The sequence below is a fragment of the Scyliorhinus torazame genome, chromosome 19 (genome assembly GCF_047496885.1).
Source record: "Scyliorhinus torazame isolate Kashiwa2021f chromosome 19, sScyTor2.1, whole genome shotgun sequence".
Lineage (NCBI taxonomy): Eukaryota > Metazoa > Chordata > Chondrichthyes > Carcharhiniformes > Scyliorhinidae > Scyliorhinus > Scyliorhinus torazame.
The window spans coordinates 19511762-19534333 of NC_092725.1; the positions used below are offsets into that span (position 1 = coordinate 19511762).

At 49.1% G+C, this 22572-nt stretch overlaps 1 long non-coding RNA gene across 1 annotated transcript; it reads right to left on the reverse strand.

The window, feature by feature from the left end:
* Nucleotides 1-1339: 1339 nt before the first annotated feature.
* LOC140396036 (uncharacterized) lies at nucleotides 1340-21296 on the reverse strand. The gene is made up of 2 exons (XR_011936432.1): nucleotides 21124-21296; nucleotides 1340-1744 (listed from the first exon to the last, which is right to left on the reverse strand). It is a non-coding gene; the product is annotated as an uncharacterized lncRNA (long non-coding RNA).
* Between the last annotated feature and the right edge of the window lie 1276 nt (nucleotides 21297-22572).

Here is a 22572-nt window from a genome sequence, read left to right on the forward strand (position 1 = left end):
TACTGACCCACTGTAAGTGTGGTGCTCCCTCAGCACTGACCCTCCAGCAGTGTGGCGCTCCCTCAGTACTGGCCCTCCAACAGTGCAGCGCACCCTCAGCACTGACCCTCCAACAGTGCGGCACTCTCTCAGTACTGACCCTGCGACAGTGCGGTGCTCCCTCAGTACTGACCCTCCGACGGTGTGGCACTCCCTCAGCACTGACCCTCTGACAGTGTGGCGCTCCCTCAGTACTGGCCCTCCAACAGTGCAGCGCACCCTCAGCACTGACCCTCCAACAGTGCAGTAGTCCCTCAGCACTCACCCTCCGACAGTGCAGCGCGCCCTCAGCACTGACCCTCCAACAGTGCGGCACTCCATCAGCACTGACCCTCTGATGGTGCGGCACTCCCTCAGTACTGACCCTCTGATTGTACGGCACTCCCTCAGTACTGATCCTCCGACAGTGCAGCACTCCCTCAGTACTGACCCTCTGACAGTGCGGCGCTCCCTCAGTACTGACCCTCTGACAGTACAGCACTCCCTCAGTACTGACCCTCTGACAGTGCGGCACTCCCTCAGTACTGACCCTCTGACAGTGCGGCACTCCCTCAGCACTGACCCTCTGACAGTGCGGCACTCCCTCAGTACTGACCCTCTGACAGTACAGCGCTCCCTTAGTATTGACCCTCTGACAGTACAGCATGCCCTCGGCACACCATCTTGTCAGCCTAAATTCTTTGAGCACCGCCTTCTGGAGTGGATCGTAAGCTCACAGCCTTCTGTCTCAGATGTCAGTGACTTGTGTCAGTGCCATGCGAGGACAAGTGTCTGTTGGACCAAACCGATGAGATCAACTGGGCCCAAGAGAAATGCTCCCCAATCAGCTCCCCTCTTCACGTGAGCCCTGGCACCATTCGATTTTGTTTGTCCCAGCCTCTCATAACCTCTCAACAACCAACAAGGTCAAGGAAGCTGGCTGAGCAAACGTTTTCTTCGATGCATTAACCACAGGTGTTCATCGAATCAAGGTCACAAATTATCATAAAGCAGGTGAATGTCGAGGTCGGGCCCTTAGTCGCTTCGCAGTCAACAAATTGATTTTCACATCAGCTTGGCGGGATTTGCTTTGGAAGTTTCCCGTTAATAATGATCTGATTATTGTCAGATTCTGTGTCGGGGAGTCAGAGTAAAATCAGAAAATACTTCCTCGTCTCCCCCCCCAATCTCCCCTTACCCCCTGCACCCCCCCCCCCCCCCCCATCGTGTGACCCTCCCCTCCATAATTCCATCTGCCGCCTGCCACGGAGACTTATCCCACCCCAGGTCACCGGAAGTAAAAGACAAGGCAGACAAAGGATGGGAATGCAGTGACATTGTATTGCGAAAGGAGAGCGTGTTTCCAAAGGCAGCAGTTGAGGACAAAACATTGTATGTTTTCAAGATGCAGATGAGATCGGGGTGAAGGGGTTCAAGGGCTATGGGGAGGAAGCGGGGTTAGGCTGTTGAGTTGGATGGTCAGCCATGATGGTGATGAATGGCGGAGCAGGCTCGATGGGCCGGGTGAATGCATGCGGCGATCCCATGGCATGATGCTGGGGGGGAGGGGGGAAGTGGGGACCGGCGTTCCACCCGGATCTCCATCAGGAATAGCAGCAGTTACTCCCGTCGTCACAGAATCCTATTTCCGTGCTGTAGCCAGCGGGACAGGATGCGTCGCTGCTGCACATCCCCCCGAGGTAGTTACACTGCCACGTTTTGGAATCTGAAAGGGGAAAGGGGTTAATCCACGATGCTTTCCTCCATACAGATTGGGAGCTGGAGGAGGCCACTCCCTCCAGCCAACCCCCCCCCCCTCCCGCCACCCCTCCCGCCACCCCTCCCCCCCCTCCCTCCCCAAGTCAGTAAGACTGATTGGATTGTCACCTCCCCGATAACCTTCAATCCCCGCCAATAACCTTTCACCACCCCCCTGGTTAATCCAGAATCTATCCAGCTCTGCTTTAAACATATTCAATCTGCTTTTCCCTCCGTTTTGCGGACGAGGGTTCCGGAGCCTCGCCGTCCTCGGAGAGGAAACATTTCTCCGCATCCCCGAGCGAGCCCCCCCCCGCGATCTGAAAGGTAGTGAGAGATTGGGGAGGGGTTGAAGGTGGGGTGGGAGGATAGTGGTCTGGATGTGTCAGACCTGCCCCCACACACACCCTACACACACATACACACACACAGACAGATAAACACACATACACACAGATACACGTACACACATACATGGGCAGATAGACACACATACAGATACATTCACACACATATACAAACAGAGACACACACACAAAACACACACGCACACAGATAAACACACACACAGATACACGTACACACAGACATGCACAGAGACACACACACATACACACACACACAGATACACACACTTACACACAGATACATACACATACACATACATACACACACACACACATACACACGCACAGACAGACAAAGACACACACACACATACACACAGGCACACTGTAGCCACCTAAAATGGCTGATTCCCAATTAGAATGGTCAAACCCCGATCTAAAATGGCGAACGGAAGAGGCTGATGGGAAAATCAGCCAACAGGACTCAAACGGACAGCTGCAGGTAAAACAGTGTATTCGCCTCTGGGGAAATCGGCCCAGACCGATACCTGCAGCCATCAACATCACAACAACCCAGCCATCTGCGTTTTAATTGGCTATCCCCGGGAACAATTGCTACAAATTAGCAATTAAAAGCCGACCCAGACCTTTCGGCGCCAGCGGGGGCTGACACAAGGAAAGGTAAACGACCACCCCCGATCAAGGAATCGCCCCATTATTGGAGCATATCGAACCAAGTGATTGGGACCAAGTCCAATCACTTGGAACCAGGTACGAGGTCCGCCCCGAGAGGCGGGAAGCCCCAGGGGACTATAAGAATAGGGGCCAAGTTCAACTCGACCCTTCTTCTCCTGCTCGCAACCTTCGAGACCCTTTGACAAAGAAAACAGTAAGTGTTACTCCAGCGATCGCTACAGATAGGCGCTCCTGACTATCGACTTGTACCAGCTTTGAATCCCGCAGACTCAGAACCAATTCGATAGACCATTCGTTTCCCTGACCTGGTGGGTCATTTCCAAAGTTAAGTATTGGCCTTTAGTGGTAGGTAGTAGTCTAGAAGTAGGATTATTGTATAAGTATTAATTACTGTATATAATAAATGAGCATTGATTTAACTCTTACTAAGCGGTGTGTTGCATTATTAATCATTACTTGGACTTGAACCACGTGGCGGTATCAGAAAGATACCTGGTGACTCATGAGCAAAGGTGACAGAATAAGAATAAAGTAAACTAAGGCTAAAATGAGCAACATTTCGGCGACATCCTGACGGGGCCCGATCTAGAAGTGGAAAACCACTCCAGGAGAACCCAAGAAATGTTGAATTAGAATCCAATTGGAAACAAAAAAAACACAAGTGTCAAGCAGTTCAAATAATAAGTCATAATTCGGAAGTGTGTGTATGCATGCGTAACTAACAAGGATATAAGGTAAAACTGATAGATTTTTGTTGCGTCAAAACTGTCGGAAGTCTGTATTTTCGGAAATTAGCACAAGCCGTTCCCGCATCTATGACACCACCTTAGCCCCCTGTTCCAAATTTAAACAAAGCAAGCGGATAGGAAAGATGGCCTGCAGGCAATGCAACACCTCATGAACCCCGAGGAATTTGCGGTTGCAGCGACCAGCAGCAGTAGAGTGGGACAGTGTCCCATTTGGGAAGAAGAATATCTCAAGGGCAAAGGATGGCCCGTGTGGAAGGATTTCTGCAATAATGACGACTCAGGTCCCGGAAGTATAGGGCATACTTGGTGGGAGAACATGAGTGAGATCCATAAAAATAACTTAGCAAAAGCTCGCAAGCCGATGGCAATTGTGTCCTGTCTGGCACAATTGCGAGGCACAGAGGAGGTCGTCAGGACGCTCTGCAAAGAATTAGAGCGCATACATCAGATGAGTAAAGTCGATGTATGCGAGGTTGAGAAAAAGAACCTGGAATTAAGGAGGAAATTAGCAGCAAAGGACGAAGAGGTGGCTGATGCCAAACGGGGTCACCAGTCTTGTCTGGCGCATTTGAGTAGTTTCCAATCCCAGTATGAAAAGGCCTATCAGGAAACGCAGCGTGCAGTCCTGGTAAGGAAAGAAACAGAGAAGCAGGTGGAGACGCTACAGAAACAATGTAATGATCTCAAGGCAGCCTTGAGAGCGCTCGACGCTGCAACCACAGAACAAAGACAGAGCACCATAGACCATGCAAAGTGCCGGAAGCAGATTGCAGAGCTGCAGTCACTGCTTTCTGTCCAGAAGGGATTTCAAGAAACCTTTGGGGAAAGTTTAGACCAGGAAGACGGCCCTGATTGGGAAGAATTACAGGAAACAGCGCAGAGATATGTTCAGGGAACATGAGCGCAGGGAAAGCCCCAAAGGAGAAAAGCACCCCAACCCCCCACACAGCAGGTAGTTTAGGCTCCGATGAACCCTGTAACAACCCACCACACGGCCACATCAGACGAGGCAGAATTCCGATATTCCACCCCCCTAACAGTGACCCAATTACGGGACGTGTGTGCAAAGATCACACCGTTCCTCCCCACCGCAGACCCCCACCATTTCTTTGCCACCATCAAACATCAGGCGACCATGTACGGCCTGGATGAGAGAGAGCATGTAAAGCTCATGGTTCTAATTTTGGATCCACCGGTGGCAGCAGCCCTTCCCGACCCACAGAACGTAGGAGGAGGCACCCTTGCAGAAATGCATACCGTGATCCTGGATGCGATCGGGTATAACTGGGGTGACCCCGTAGATAGCCTCAATAAGTGTAGGCAGAAGAAGTCTGAACACCCCACAGCGTTCGCAGGACGCTTGTGGATTCACTTGGAAGCCGTTTTTGGAGACGTAGACCGTGCCCAGACAATATGGCCAAATGGACCCGCACCCTTCTCTCCCATGCCACAGAGGCAGGACAGAATGCCTGTAGTAGTTATGATCCCTCAGAAGAGGCCCATATCGAGAAGTGGGTGGTAAAAAGATTGTCCCGCATTTGGGAGCAGTCTGTTCACAATAAACCCGCCAAAACCCCCGAGGAAAAGCAAGCCGCCGCAGACATGCAGGCAGTAAAAGCCACATCTCACAACCCCGCCTGGGTAAATGAGGGGAAGAACAGCCCCCCACCCAAGTGACAAGAATGTTACAATTGCGGACATTTGGGACATTTTGCAAAAGAGTGCAATGCCCCTAAAAAGCCACAGAGAGCCTAACAGCTAAAAACACTCTGTTTAAGGCACTCTGGGTAAGAAAAAGGCAGAGCACATCCATAGCGTTAGCGCCCGTTCGGATCAGACGGACTTGACCGGAACGGACTGACAGTGTACGGGCTCCCCCAGTTGGATCTGCGATACCCTTTGGGATAGGTCAGGATGCCCCGTAGTCGCAGTGAAAATTCGGGGACAGCCTATCGAGTTTCTCTGGGACACAGGAGGGTCCCACAGCACCATAAATTCCTCCACCATGTTCCAAAAGGACACGTGGCCCACTACAGCCACTATCACCCTCAGCGGCTTGACAGGCCACTCACAGCAGGGACACATCACAGCCCCTGTATCCATTCAAATCGGCAATATCACCACCAAGCACCCCGTGGTTTTAGTTGACCTGCCCCACACAGCAGAACACATTCTGGGAATTGACTTCATGAATTCCCACAATCTTTCATTCGATCCAGTCAACCAGTGTGTCTAGAAGATGGCAAAATCCGCAAGAGCCCCCGCAACGCTCAACATACGAGAATACGCGAACAAAATTAGCGCCGTAGGCGAATTTTGGTTCAACCCGACCACGCTTAGTACGGACAAGCAGGTTAGGGCAGTTCTGCAAAAGAACAGGGCAGCATTCGTGACCCACAAGCACGACTGTGGACGGATGACGGGCTCCGTACAAAGAACAGGACCTGACCCGAGACCCCAAAAACAGTACGGATTTCCCCAAGAGGCAGAGGGAGAAATCCCAAAGGTAATAGAGAGCTTATTAGAGCAGGGCGTACTTAGATCAATAGCCTCCACTAATAATGCCCCGATTTGGCCAGTGAGAAAGCCCGATGGATCATGGCGCCTGACCATTGATTATCGGGAACTCAATAAAGTCACCCCCGCAGCAGCCCCCACCGTAGCCACAAGTCCCGAGACCATGCTCAAGCAGGGACTCAATTCCCGATTCTTTACGGTTTTGGACGTCAGTAATGGATTCTGGTCCATTCCATTGGCAAAGGCGTGCCAGTACAAATTTGCCTTCACTTTTAAAAATCAGCAGTACACGTGGACATGCCTGCCACAAGGATTCCACAACTCCCCCTCCATTTTCCACCGACAGCTGGCAAATGGACTAGCAAAATTTTCTCGCCCCGAATGTCTGGTTCAGTATGTAGATGATCTACTACTGCAGACAGACACTAAGGAAGAGCACATTGAGCTTCTGTCCGAACTCCTAGAATTATTACATTCCATTGGCTGTAAAGTCAACCCCAAAAAGGCCCAGATATTGGAAGAAAAAGTGGTATATTTGGGTACAATTATCACACACGGCAAACGCGAGATCGAGCACAAAGGAATTGACTCGATCGCGAAATTGCCCCTTCCCCAAAACGTTTCAGCCCTCCGGTCGTTTTTAGGACTGGTTGGCTACTGCCGAAACCACATTGACGGTTTCGCCAGCCAGGCAGCGCCCCTCTCAGACCTCCTAAAGAAAGGAGCCCCCTGGGAATGGCTTCCGCAGCATACGGATGCTGTGGACTCTTTAAAACAGGCACTCATAGCAGCCCCCGCACTACAAGTTCCAGACCCGCTTTCCCCTTACGCCATAGAGGTAGCGACCACAGACCGCACCCTTTCAGCCGTGCTCCTGCAGGAACGGCACGACCAGCTAAGACCCGTGGCTTATGCCTCCCGAATTTTAGATGCTGTGGAGCAGGGATTCTCAGCCTGTGAGAGGCACCTGCTCGCAGTTTTCTGGGCAGTCCAGTACTTTTCCTACATTACCGGACTGAACCCCATCACAATTCTGACCGAACACACCCCCACCCAACTTTTACTGGAGGGACGACTCAAGGACGGTATCGTCAGCCAAATCCGTGCTGCTAGGTGGACCCTTCTCTTGCAGGGACGGGACATCACAGTAAAACGGACAAAGACTCACACATACTTAGCGGACAATTTGCAGTACCCCAGAACCCCCCATGAATGTGAAATCATCTCTCCACATCATAACACAGGCCCCTTTACAGCTAAAACACCCCCCCCCCCCAGAAAAATAGGAAATTCATCTCAGAGCCCCCCTCACCCGGACACGTGTGACCCCATCAGGATTTATGTGGATGGATCTTCCACAGTCCTGGATGGGCAACGCATAACAGGTTGTGGGATTTATGTTGAGGACGCGCAGGGACGAGCCCTCGAGGAAATAGCATTATAACTCCCCGGACACTTAGGCGCGCAGGCAGCAGAGCTTGCGGCCATCGCTTACATTGTAGACCACCCAGATTCCTTCCCCAGCCCAGCAGACATACACTCAGACAGCCTCTATGTCATAACAGCCTTACAGAATTTCTGCCCCTCTGGGAAACAAGAGGATTTGTTTCCGCGGACGGGAAACCCCTCCGCTCAGCCCCATTACTCCGCTATATTTTACAAAATGCCCAGAACAGGACTTTTGGCATCATAAATGTCCGCAGCCACCATCGTTCCTCCCCCCCTGGAAATGTAAAAGCCGACGCACTGGCTAAGGCAGGATCCAGGCATGGGTATTTTTGGAAACCCCCCGAAAGCGCCCCAGTGAGTGTGCCAGTGAGCGCAGTTCAGGTCACGCAGACTGGATCGAGGATCTAGTAGAGGCCCAGAAGCAGGGTAGTGCTCTCACTGAGATTGTGAAAGGGAAGTTTCCAGCCTCCTACAAGAGGTTCAGAAATACACTGACCACACATGACGGTGTGGTGCTAAAGGACACCCTTTATGTAGTTCCTGAGCAGGATAGGAACCAATTGATTTGTTTATTCCATGATGGTCATGGACACCAGGGAATCAATCCCACTACAGGCCACCTCAAACAGCTTTGTTGGTGGCCAAACCTCAAGGAAGATGTATCCCATTACATTGAGAATTGCCTCATCTGCGCACAGAACAACCCCGATAGATATGCCAAAAAGGCCCAACTCAGCCACACCCAACCCGTTAATGGCCCCTGGACTAACCTCCAGATTGATTTTATAGGTCCATTGCCCCCTTGCAGGAATGGCTATAAATAAGTTCTGGTGGTCATAGACACTTTTACAAAGTGGGTGGAAGCATTTCCAGCCCGCACCAACACCGTGAAAACCACAGCCAAGATCCGAACCCACCACATCTTTACAAGATGGGGACTCCCCCGCAGTATTGAATCGGACCAAGGTTCTCACTTTACGGGACGGGTCATGCAGAACGTCCTCACGACATTTGGCATCACCCAAAAATTCCACATTGCGTACCACCCTCAGTCGAGTGGTATAGTGGAGCGCATGAATCGGACCCTAAAAAACACCCTCAGAAAAATGGTCCAGCAGAAGAATACCACTTGGGACTCAGTCCTCCCTTTTGCGCTGATGTTTTTGCGTAACACTGTTTCCACCTCCACAGGTTTCACCCCACACACCCTCATGACCGGACGCCCCATGAAAGGGACAGAATACTTGTTAGGTTTAGACCTGACCAGCCCTGAAGTAACGGCCCTCACCCACGAGAAAGCCGTGGAGCAATTAGTTGCTAATGTCAAAACGGCTCAGCTAGCAGCCGCTGTAAAACTGGGCACCAAAAAGAAACAGAGCAAGGCCTGTTTCGATAAGGCAGTACATGCAACGGAGTATGATATCGGACAGCAAGTGATGTTGTCTGTACATAACCCCAGCACATTCCTGTCTCCAAAATACTCGGGTCCGTACTCCATTTCGGATAAAGTAAGCCCATCGGTATACAAAATCAAGTACCCCAATGGTAAGACTGCGTGGTTTCATAGAAACCAGTTAAAGGCTTATGGAGCACAGTCAAACCACGCCCACCACATCATGCTTGACGCAGCAGACCACACCCCGCCCACAGCCAACGTAACCCGACCAACCCCCACCACGTCCAGCCCAGCCACGGACTCGACCTCGACTCCACCCCCACAATCTACACTCCGCCCCGGAACGCAGAGACAGCGACTGTGACTCGGACGATAGCCACAGCACGCTTCCCTACTATCCCCATACAACAGGACCCACACCCAGCGAATCTGACCACGATTCGAGTGATCCCTTCATGATCACTTTTCGAAACAAATCCCACCACCGACCACCGAACCACACGGACGACCCCGACTTTGTCCCCACACAACTCGACACAACTCATTGGCACCGCGACAACTCCTACAGACTCGTCCGAAACAACGAGAGCAACCCCAACTCACACCAAGCAGCCCTTTCAGCCCTAATTCACTCCAGAGTTTGGCACCCGGGAGAAGGGGACGACCTCGAGTCGGACCCCCAATCCGCCAACCCCTTTGCGACCCTGTTCGCAACCGAGAACTGAGGTGTCCACATGATGGTTAAAGGAAACGCTTGGGAAAAGTGTTGTCCTTCCTGATGGATCCTGCAGGATGTTTTATGTTGTTCGTACGTTTGTTTTGTGTTGTTCGTCCGACAGGAGAATTTATTTTCCAGCCGCTTGTTCAGCGGTACCAACTTATCTGCAGATACCTGGTCAACAGACCACACGCTTGTTCAACGGAACTAGCTTGTCTGCAGACACTTCAGCTGATACTGGTTCGGGTATCAGACGCCCGGTCGTAACTGCTCTTCTGGTTCGAAGGATAGAATCACTACGGCAGCCCCACTACGATGACTACATTTTTGCCCGTCTTGTCGGTTGCTCAGGCAGTGGAGAAACGGCGTGAGACCCGCCCTGCCTGGGGACCCCCCGCCCGTTGGTCAAACACGCTCGGGTAGGGGAGATACGGCATTGGTAGCCGTCCTACCCGGGGAATCCATCCAAATCTTACCCGTCGCGGCCCATACGCAGCTCATTTGACATTTTTCATTTCAAAAAGTTTTTATTTGTTTCGGCGACCTTGAGGTTGCTGCCATCTGCTATTTACATCCTGGAACATTTGGATGGTAAATCAGCACTGGTTCATCATTGGGAAGTGTGCCGTGTCCCAAAATTTGTTTTTGGAAAAAAAAAAATAGTGACCAATTATAAGGGAATAATTGGCCCCAAAGGACAGACACACGAACATACCGGATATTAACCCAAAATAGTTACAGATACTATGCTTGTTTTTACAGAACTCCAGAAGCTCCAGGACCGGAGAAAATACAAGAGAAATTAAAGAAAGAAAAGGAAAGAGGACAGCCATGAGGACTTCCTTCATCGTGCTCAACATGATTTTTGTGGACATTTGGTTGCGCGTGAACGCCAAACCCCCCTGCCGTTAATGTTTCACTGCCCCGCAGTACCCAGAGCCCAGTCACCAGCGACACTGCATCTTCCTGGTGTGCCCGGTTCATAACCTGGTACTCCCTGTCCTACGTGATCGAAGCACTGTTAGCGTTGGCGATACTCTGCTGTGTAGTGCAGACTATGCGCCTCCGTAAATGGAGAAGGAGGCCGTACCGCACTCGAACCCCAGTATATCGGATCAGATCCCCTATATTCGGTTACGACCAGACCCCCGACCCCCGCGATCTATAATAAAATAATAAAGAGCATTCACTTGCGTTATTACTGCAAATCAAAAGATGTACAAAACCTTTCATGAACAAAAATAAAAATGTTTGATCCTGAGCTTGACTGCCAAGCCAGGAAAGAGTATATTAAATGTTGTGATTGTTTGTTGTATGTTTTAGGAAGATCGGATAATGCAATGTTTCGTGAGTATAGTGTAATAAGGATAAATTAGAGGTTCCAAGTTTGCTATTTTGTAATGCATGTCCCTGTCTGACATAGCGCCCTTAGAATTGTTAGGTAAAATTTTTGTGCATAGCTAGGGTCAGAGCAGAGGCCATGTACGAGGTGTCCCCCCCCCCGGGTCAGGGAATGGGAAGAACAAAATGTATGTGATTCTTCACGCTTCGCGTTAGGATCACAAGGAGGGGTTGTAGCCACCTAAAATGGCTGATTCCCGATTAGAATGGTCAAACCCCGATCTAAAATGGCGAACGGAAGAGGCTGATGGTAAAATCAGCCAACAGGACTCAAACGGACAGCTGCAGGCAAAACAGTGTATTCGGCTCTGGGGAAGTCGGCCCAGACCGATACCTGCAGTCATCACATCACAACAACCCAGCCATCCTGCATAGTAATCAGCCATCCCCGGGAACAATTGCTACAAATTAGCAATTGAAAGCCGACCCAGACCTTTCGGCGCCAGCGGGGGCTGACACAAAGAAAGGTAAACGACCACCGCCCGATCAAGGAATCGCCCCATTATTGGAGCATATCGAACCAAGTGATTGGGACCAAGTCCAATCACTTGGAACCAGGTACGAGGTCCGCCCCGAGAGGCAGGAAGCCCCTGGGGACTATAAGAATAGGGGCCAAGTTCAACTCGACCCTTCTTCTCCTGCCCGCAACCTTTGAGACCCTTCGACAAAGTAAACCGTAAGTGTTACTCCAGCGAATGCTACCAGATAGGCGCTCCTGACTATCGACTTATACCAGCCTTTGAATCCCGCAGGCTCAGAACCAATTCAAAAGATCATTCGTTTCCCCGACCTGGTGGGCCATTTCCAAAGTTAAGTATTGGCCTTTAGTGGTAGGTAGTAGTCTAGAAGTTGGATTAATGTATAAGTATTAATCGCTGTATATAATAAATGAGCGTTGATTTAACTCTTACTAAGCGGTGTGTTGCATTATTAATCATTACTCGGACTTGAACCACGTGGCGGTATCAGAAAGATACCTGGTGACTCATGAGCAAAGGTGACAGAATAAGAATAAAGTAAACTAAGGCTAAAACTAGCAACAACACACACAGATATACACACACAAAAACACACAGACACCCATACACGCAGATACATACACACACACACGCATGTACTCGCACACACAGACAAAGACACACACACGCACATGCACACAGACACACACACATAGACACACATACACACACATTCACACAGACAGATACACACAGATATACAGGCACACATACAGACACACACACATACACACAGATATACACATACACAGCTACTCACACACACAGATATAAAGACACATAGATACACACAGATACAGACACACGCACACAGATACACACACATACACACATAAACACACACACACATACACACGCACACAGATAGACAAAGACACACACACATACACAGACACACAGACCTAAACACACACAGACACACACATACACAGATACACACATACATGCACACACACACATAGACACATGTACACACACATTCACACAGACAGATACACACAGATATACAGACACACACACATACACACACAGATACACACATACACACAGAGGTACTGACACACAGTTATAAAGACACATAGATACACACAGATAGACACACGCACACATACACACACATACACACAGACAAACACACATAGACACACACACATACACAGACACACACCTAAACATATAGACACACACATACACACGCACACAGACACACTCACAGATCCACACACAGATACACACACAGATACACACAGTTACACACACATACACAAACACACATGCACACAGATTTGCACACACATGCACATGCACATACACAGACAAAGATACACACACACATACACGCAAATACAGACACACACACACATATGACACACATACACACATTCACACAGACAGATACACACAAACAGACATATTCACACAGACAGATACACACACACAGATAGATGCACACACAGATACACAGACATACAGAGATACACACACAGATGCACACAGACAGATATATATGCATACACATATGTACAGGCAGATATACACGCACACAGATACCCCACACACAAATGCACACACAGATCTACACACATTATACACATAGAGATACACAGATGCAGATATACACACAAACAGATACAAAGACACATAGATTCACACACAGATATACACAGACAGATATTGTTGCTCTTATTAGCCTTAGTTTTATTAGCTCTAATTCTGTCACCTTTGCTCACGAGTCGCCAGGTATCTTTCTGATACCGCCACGTGGTTCAAACTCAAGTAATGATTAATAATGCAACACACCGCTCAGTAAAAGTAAAATCAACGATCATTTATTATATACAGCAATTAATACTTATACAATAATCCTACTTCTAGACTACTACCTACCACTAAAGGCCAATACTTAACTTTGGAAATGGCCCACCAGGTCAGGGAACCGAATGGTCTTTCGAATTAGGTCTGAGCCTGCGGGATTCAAAGCTGGTACAAGTCGATAGTCAGGAGCACCTATCTGGTAGCGATCGCTGGAGTAAGACTTACTGTTTTCTTTGTCGAAGGGTCTCGAAGGTTGCGAGCAGGAACAGAAGGGTCGATCTGAACTTGGCCCCTATTCTTATAGCCCCCAGGGGCTTCCCGCCTCTTGGGGCGGACCTCGTACCTGGTTCCAAGTGATTGGACTTGGTCCCAATCACTTGGTTCGATATGCTCCAATAATGGGGCGATTCCTTGATCGGGAGTGGGGGGGGGGGGGTTGTCTACCTTCCTTTGTCACAGCCCCTGCTGGTGCCGAAAGGTCTGGATCGGCTTTATGTTGCTAATGTGTAGCAATTGTTCCCAGGGATGGCTGCTTAATTTGCAGATTGCTGGGTTGTTGTGATGTTGATGGCTGCAGGTATCGGTCTGGGCCAACTTCCCCAGAGGCGAATACACTGTTTTACCTGCAGTTGTCCGTTTGAGTCCTGTTGGCTGATTTTCCCATCAGCCTCTTTTGTTCGCCATTTTACATTTTGGTTTGACCATTCTAATCGGGAGTCAGCCATTTTAGGTGGCTACAATATACACACACAAAGATGCACAGATATACACACACAGATGTACACAAACACACATACATACACCCACACACAGATATACATCCACAGACTTACACACACACAGATATATACACGCATAGATACACACATATACACAGATACCACACACACGTGCACACACAGATATACACACAAAGATATACACCCATACACACAGATGCACACACATATAGATACACACACAGATACCCATACACACAAAGAAAGACACACACATACACAGATACACACACACAGACACATAGATACACACACACAGACACACACAGACAGATACACGTACTCAGATATACACACACAGATACACAGCCACACAGATACAGACACACCAGATATACATGCACACAGATATACATGCTCAGATATATACACAGATACACATATATACATACACACATACACAAACAAACACACACATACAGACACACATACAGACACACATACAGACACACATACACACAGATCCCCGACCCCCCCCACACACACATATATACACACACCAACATCCACAGACACAGATACACTTACAAAAACAGATACACACAGATATACACACACAGACACATATACACACAAATGTACACACGCACAAAGATATACATACTGATATACACACACAGATACATACACACAGATATAAACACATAGATATACTCACACACAGATGTACACACATACACAGATAGCCCCCCCACGCACACAGATATGCACACAAACATACACTCACAGAGTACATATACACACCAAACACTCATATACACACACGCACCGATACCCACGCATACAGATGCACACAGATACCCATACACACACATGCATACACACAATACAGATGTACACACACACGGATATACACACAGATACACACACACACAGATACACACACAAACAGATATACACACATACACACACAGATGTACACAGATGCACAGATATATACACGCACAGATACACAGACATACACAGATACATACACACACAGACACACACAAATACACAGACAGACACATAAAGAAACACACACACATATCACACAAATACATACACTCACAGATACCTGGCTCTCCCACACACACACATATATACATGCGCATACCGATACCCACAGATACACACACACACACAAACAGGTACACATAGATACAGGCACATAGATGTACACACAATCAGATATACACATTGAAATACACACAGATATCTACACACAGATATACACACACACTCATATAGGCCCCCCCAACACACATAGATTTACACATAAATATACATACACACAGATATATACACACATACATACACACACACCGATACCCACGCATAGTTACACACACACAGACACAGATACACACACACATACCAATACACTCACAAACATACACAGATATACACACAGATATACACACACATAGATGTACACATACACACATAGAACATAGAACATAGAAAAATACAGCACAGAACAGGCCCTTCGGCCCACGATGTTGTGCCGAACCTTTGTCCTAGATTAATCATAGATCATCATAGAATTTACAGTGCAGAAGGAGGCCACCCGGCCCATCGAGTCCGCACCGGCCCCTGGAAGGAGCACCCTACCCAAGGTCAACACCTCCACCCAACACTAAGGGCAATTCTGGACACCAAGGGCAATCCACCATGGCCAACCCACCTAACCTGCACATCTCTGGGCCGTGGGAGGAAACCGGAGCACCCGGAGGAAACCCGCGCAGACACGGGGAGAACGTGCAGACTCCACACAGACAGTGACCCAAGCCGGAATCGAACCTGGGACCATGGATCTGTGAAGCAATTGTGCTATCCACAATGCTACCGTGCTGCCCTTAAGAACAAATAAATCTACACTATATCATTTTACTGTAATCCATGTACCTATCCAACAGCTGCTTGAAGGTCCCTAATATTTCTGACTCAACTACTTCCACAGGCAGTGCATTCCATGCCCCCACTACTCTCTGGGTAAAGAACCTACCTCTGATATCCCTCCTATATCTTCCACCTTTCACCTTAAATTTATGTCCCCTTGTAATGGTTTGTTCCACCCGGGGAAAAGGTCTCTTGATTATCTACTCTATCTATTCCCCTGATCATCTTATAAACCTCTGTCAAGTTGCCCCTCACCCTTCTCCGCTCTAATGAGAAAAGGCCTAGCACCCTCAACCTTTCCTCGTAAGACCTACTCTCCATTCCAGGCAACATCCTGGTAAATCTCCTTTGCACCTTTTCCAAAGCTTCCACATCCGTCCTAAAATGAGGCGACCAGAACTGTACACAGTGCTCCAAATGTGGCCTTACCAAAGTTTTGTACAGCTGCATCATCACCTTACGGCTCTTAAATTCAATCCCTCTGTTAATGAATGCTAGCACACCATAGGCCTTCTTCACAGCTCTATCCACTTGAGTGGCAACTTTCAAAGATGTATGAACATAGACCCCAAGATCTCTCTGCTCCTCCACATTGCCAAGAACTCTACCGTTAACCCTGTATTCCGCATTCATATTTGTCCTTCCAAAATGGACAACCTCACACTTTTCAGGGTTAAACTCCATCTGCCACTTCTCAGCCCAGCTCTGCATCCTATCTATGTCTGTTTGCAGCCGACAACAGCCCTCCTCACTGTCCACAACTCCACCAATCTTCGTATCGTCTGCAAATTTACTGACCCACCCTTCAACTCCCTCATCCAAGTCATTAATGAAAATCACAAACAGCAGAGGACCCAGAACTGATCCCTGCGGTACGCCACTGGTAACTGGGATCCAGGCTGAATATTTGCCATCCACCACCACTCTCTGACTTCTATCGGTTAGCCAGTTCGTTATCCACCTGGCCAAATTTCCCACTATCCCATGCCTCCTTACTTTCTGCATAAGCCTACCATGGGGAACCTTATCAAATGCCTTACTAAAATCTATGTACACTACATCCACTGCTTTACCTTCATCCACATGCTTGGTCACCTCCTCAAAGAATTCAATAAGACTTGTAAGGCAAGGCCTACCCTCACAAATCCGTGCTGACTATCCCTAATCAAGCAGTGTCTTTCCAGATGCTCAGAAATCCTATCTTTCAGTACCCTTTCCATTACTTTGCCTACCACCGAAGTAAGACTAACTGGCCTGTAATTCCCAGGGTTATCCCTATTCCCTTTTTTGAACAGGGGCACGACATTCGCCACTCTCCAATCCCCTGGTACAACCCCTGTTGACAGTGAGGACGAAAAGATCATTGCCAACGGCTCTGCAATTTTATCTCTTGCTTCCCATAGAATCCTTGGGTATATCCCGTCAGGCCCGGGGGACTTGTCTATCCTCAAGTTTTTCAAAATGCCCAACACATCTTCCTTCCTAACAAGTATTTCCTCGAGCTTACCAGTCTGTTTCACACTGTCCTCTCCAACAATATGGCCCCTCTCATTTGTAAATACAGAAGAAAAGTACTCGTTTAAGACCTCTCCTATCTCTTCAGACTCAATACACAATCTCCTGCTACTGTCCTTGATCGGACCTACCCTCGCTCTAGTCATTCTCATATTTCTCACATATGTGTAAAAGGCCTTGGGGTTTTCCTTGATCCTACCCGCCAAAGATTGTTCATGCCCTCTCTTAGCTCTCCTAATTCCTTTCTTCAGTGCCCTCCTGGCTATTTTGTATCCCTCCAACGCCCTGTCTGAACCTTGTTTCCTCAGCCTTACATAAGTCTCTTTTTTTCCTCTTAACAAGACATTCAACCTCTCTTGTCAACCATGGTTCCCTCACTCGACCATCTCATCCCTGCCTGACGGGGACCTACACATCAAGGACACGTAGTACCTGTTCCTTGAACAAGTTCCACATTTCACTTGTGTCCTTCCCTGACAGCCTATGTTCCCAACTTATGCACTTCAATTCTTGTCTGACAACATCGTATTTACCCTTCCCCCAATAGAAAACCTTGCCCTGTTGCACGTACCTATCCCTCTCCATTACTAAAGTGAAAGTCACAGAATTGTGGTCACTATCTCCAAAATGCTCCCCCACTAACAAACCTATCACTTGCCCTGGTTCATTACCAAGTACTAAATCCAATATTGCCCCTCCTCTGGTCGGACAATCTACATACTGTGTTAGAAAAGCTTCCTGGACACACTGCACAAACACCACCCCATCCAATCTATTTGATCTAAAGAGTTTCCACTCAATGTTTGGGAAGTTAAAGTCACCCATGACTACTACCCTGTGACTTCTGCACCTTTCCAAAATCTGTTTCCCAATCTGTTCCTCCACATCTCTGCTACTATTGGGGGGCCTATAGAAAACTCCTAACACGGTGACTGCTCCTTTCCTATTTCTGACTTCAACCCATGCTACCTCAGTCGGGTGATACTCCTCGAACTGCCTTTCTGCAGCTATTATGCTATCTCTAATTAACAATGCCACCTCCCCACCCCCCCCCCCCCCCCCCCACCTCTTTGACCACCCTCCCTAATCTTATTGAAACATCTATAACCAGGGACCTCCAACAACCATTTCTGCCCCTCTTCTATCCAAGTTTCCGTTATGGTCACCACATCGTAGTCCCAAGTACCGATCCATGCCTTAAGTTCACCCACCTTATTCCTGATGATTCTTGCGTTGAAGTATACACACTTCAACCCATCTCCGTGCCTGCAAACACTCTCCTTTGTCAGTGTTCCCTTCCCCACTGCCTCATTACACGCTTTGGCATCCTGAATATCAGCTACCTTAGTTGCTGGACTACAAATCCAGTTCCCATTCCCCTGCCAAATTAGTTTAAACCCTCCCGAAGAGTACTAGAAAATCTCCCTCCCAGGACATTGGTGCCCCTCTGGTTCAGATGCAACCCGTCCTGCTTGTACAGGTCCCACTTCCCCCAGAATGCGCTCCAATTATCCAAATACCTGAAGCCCTCCCTCCTACACCTTTCCTGCAGCCACGTGTTCAGCTGCACTCTCTCCCTATTCCTAGCCTCGCTATCACGTGGCACCGGCAACAAACCAGAGATGACAACTCTGTCTGTCCTGGCTTTCAACTTCCAGCCTAACTCCCTAAACTCGTTTATTACCTCCACACCCCTTTTCCTACCTACGTCGTTGGTACCAATGTGCACCACGACTTCTGGCTGCTCCCCCTCCCCCTTAAGGATCCTGAAGACACGATCCGAGACATCCCTGGCCTTGGCACCCGGGAGGCAACATACCTTCCGGGAGTCTCGCTCGCGACCACAGAATCTCCTATCTATTCCCCTAACCATTGAATCTCCTACAACTATTGCTTTTCTATTCTCCCCCCTTCCCTTCTGAGCCCCAGAGTCGGACTCAGTGCCAGAGACCTGGCTGCTAGGGCCTTCCCCCGGTAGGTCATCCCCCTCAACAGCATCCAAAACGGTATACTTGTTTTGAAGGAGAACGTCCACGAGGGATCCCTGCACTGTCTGCCTGTTTGTTTTTTTCCCCTGACATATATACACCCACACAGATATACACACACAGATATACAGACAGATATACACACACGGATAGACAGACAGATATACACACACAAATAAGCACGCACAGATACCCTCCGCACACATGCACACACAGATCTACACTCATACACACACACAGACACAGATATACACACACATACAGATACACAGACACATAGATACTCAGACAAGCACACACAGAGATACACATGCACACAGAGACACACACACAGACACGGATGCACACACATGTACACACACACACAGGTACACGCACACATTTGCGCACATAGAGAGATAGAAACACAGAGATACGTACTCACACAGAGATACACACACAGATGCACACACAGATACAGTGTGATGGATACACACACGCAGATACACACATATACACAGAGGAAGATGTACACACACACAGATATACAGACACACACAGACGGAGATGCACACAGAGTGATACACACACACCACCCAACCTGCACATCTTTGAACTGTGGGAGGAAACTGGAGCACCCGGAGGAAACCCACGGGGGGAACATGCTGACTCTGCACAGACAGTGACCGAGGCTGGAATTGAACCCGGGTCCCTGGCGCTGTGAGGCCGCAGTGCCTCCCTGTCGGCCAATTGTCAAAAAAGAAAGGGAGTGCTCGTTTAAGACAGATCTGAGGAAGTATTTCTATATCTCTCCTCCTCCCTCTCTCTATCTCTGACCCTCTTTTGCTCTCTTTCCGTCAATCTATCTTTCTCTCTCTCCCTCCCCGACCCTCTTTCTCACTCACTCTCTCCCTTGTTCTATAAACAAAATAGGTTCTTGGGAGTGGTGGGGGAAGTGGGGGGGGCGATGGGGGGTGGGGGTGGTGGTGGTGAGGGGTGGGGGTGGTGGTGAGGGGTGGGGGGAGGTGGTCGTGGGGGCTGGAGGAGGTGTTGGTTGTGGGGGTGGGGGGTATGGGGGTGGTGCTGGTTGTGGGGGTGGGGGGGTTAGTTAGACAGGGTAAACGTTGGGAGGGTGTTTCCACTCGCTGGATAGGGTTAGGAGCCGGGGCGTAGTCGGGGAATAAAGTGGCTGCTGGTTTAACATGTGAGGAAGTGGCTGAATGGCCTCCTCCTGGTCCTGTTCCTTCTGGTTGCGTGGTTTCACCTACGTTTGCTGCACCCCCCCTCCCCCTCACTTTCACTGACTGGTGCACAAGGTCACCCGGATCCATCTGTACATCCACACTGCCCAAAATATGTCAGTCTTTCGCAACAGGCCTAGTTAGCTTCACATTCAGCCCCTCGCACTGCATCCGCCCTCTGCTTGCCCACTCGCTCAACTTGTCCAAATCATACTGGAGCCTCCCGACCTCCTCATCACCGCTCGATGCTATTCCCCCAATCATTTGGGGGCGTCAGCAATCTCAGACGGTGGGAGGGGAGGGGGGGGGGGGGGGGTCCCAGTGTCCCTCCCCCGGACAGCGGGAAGCGGCTACTCACCCACCACACTGGGGGCCGCGGCCAACAGCAGGAGAATGAGGAAGACCACCTTCATGTCGCAGAGACGGGCCGCTCCCACCGCAGAGGTTTGCAGGGTTGGTGCTCCCAGGTTCAGGAATGTTTACGGTTCCTGTCCCAACAGGAAAGCTGCCGACTTTGGAATGTGAGACGGCTGCTGTTACATCCTGTGCAACCCCCCCCCCTCCTCTACCCCAAACAAACAAACCCACCCCCATTCCCTAGCCAAATTAGTTTAAACCCTCCCGAAGAGTACTAGAAAATCTCCCTCCCAGGATATTGGTGCCCCTCTGGTTCAGATGCAACCCGTCCTGCTTGTACAGGTCCCACCTTCCCCAGAATGCGCTCCAATTATCCAAATACCTGAAGCTCTCCCTCCTACACCATTCCTGCAGTCACGTGTTCAGCTGCACACTCTCCCAATATCTAGCCTCGCTATCACGTGGCACCGGCAACAAACCAGAGATGACAACTCTGTCTGTCCTGGCTTTTAACTTCCAGCCTAACTCCCTAAACTCGTTTATTACCTCCACACCCCTTTTCCTACCTACGTCGTTGGTACCAATGTGCACCACGACTTCTGGCTGCTCCCCCTCCCCCTTAAGGATCCTGAAGACACGATCCAAGGCATTCCTGGCCCTGGCACCCGGGAGGCAACATACCTTCCGGGAGTCTCGCTCGCGACCACAGAATCTCCTATCTATTCCCCTAACCATTGAATCTCCTACAACTATTGCTGTTCTATTCTCCCCCCTTCCCTTCTGAGCCCCAGAGCGAGACTCAGTGCCAGAGACCTGGCTGCTAGGACCTTCCCCCGGTAGGTCATCTCCCTCAACAGCATCCAAAACGGTATACTTGTTTTGAAGGGGAACGTCCACGAGGGATCCCTGCATTGTCTGCCTGTTTTTGTTTTTTTCCCCTGACATATATACACCCACACAGATATACACACACAGATATACAGACAGATATACACACACAGATATACAGACAGATATACACACACAGATAGACAGACAGAAAGACAGACACAGATATACAGACAGATATACTCACACGGATAGACAGACAGATATACACATACAAATATACACGCACAGATACCCTCCACACACATGCACACACAGATCTACACTCATACACAAACACACACACAGGTACACACACAGATACCCATACACACAAAGATAGACATATATACAGACACAGATATACACACACATACAGATACACAGACACTCAGACAAGCACACACAGAGATACACATGCACACAGAGACACACACACAGACACGGATGCACACACATGTACACACACACACAGGTACACGCACACATTTGCGCACACAGAGAGATACAAACACAGAGATACGTACTCATGCAGAGATACACACACAGATATACACACAGATACAGTGTGATGGATACACAC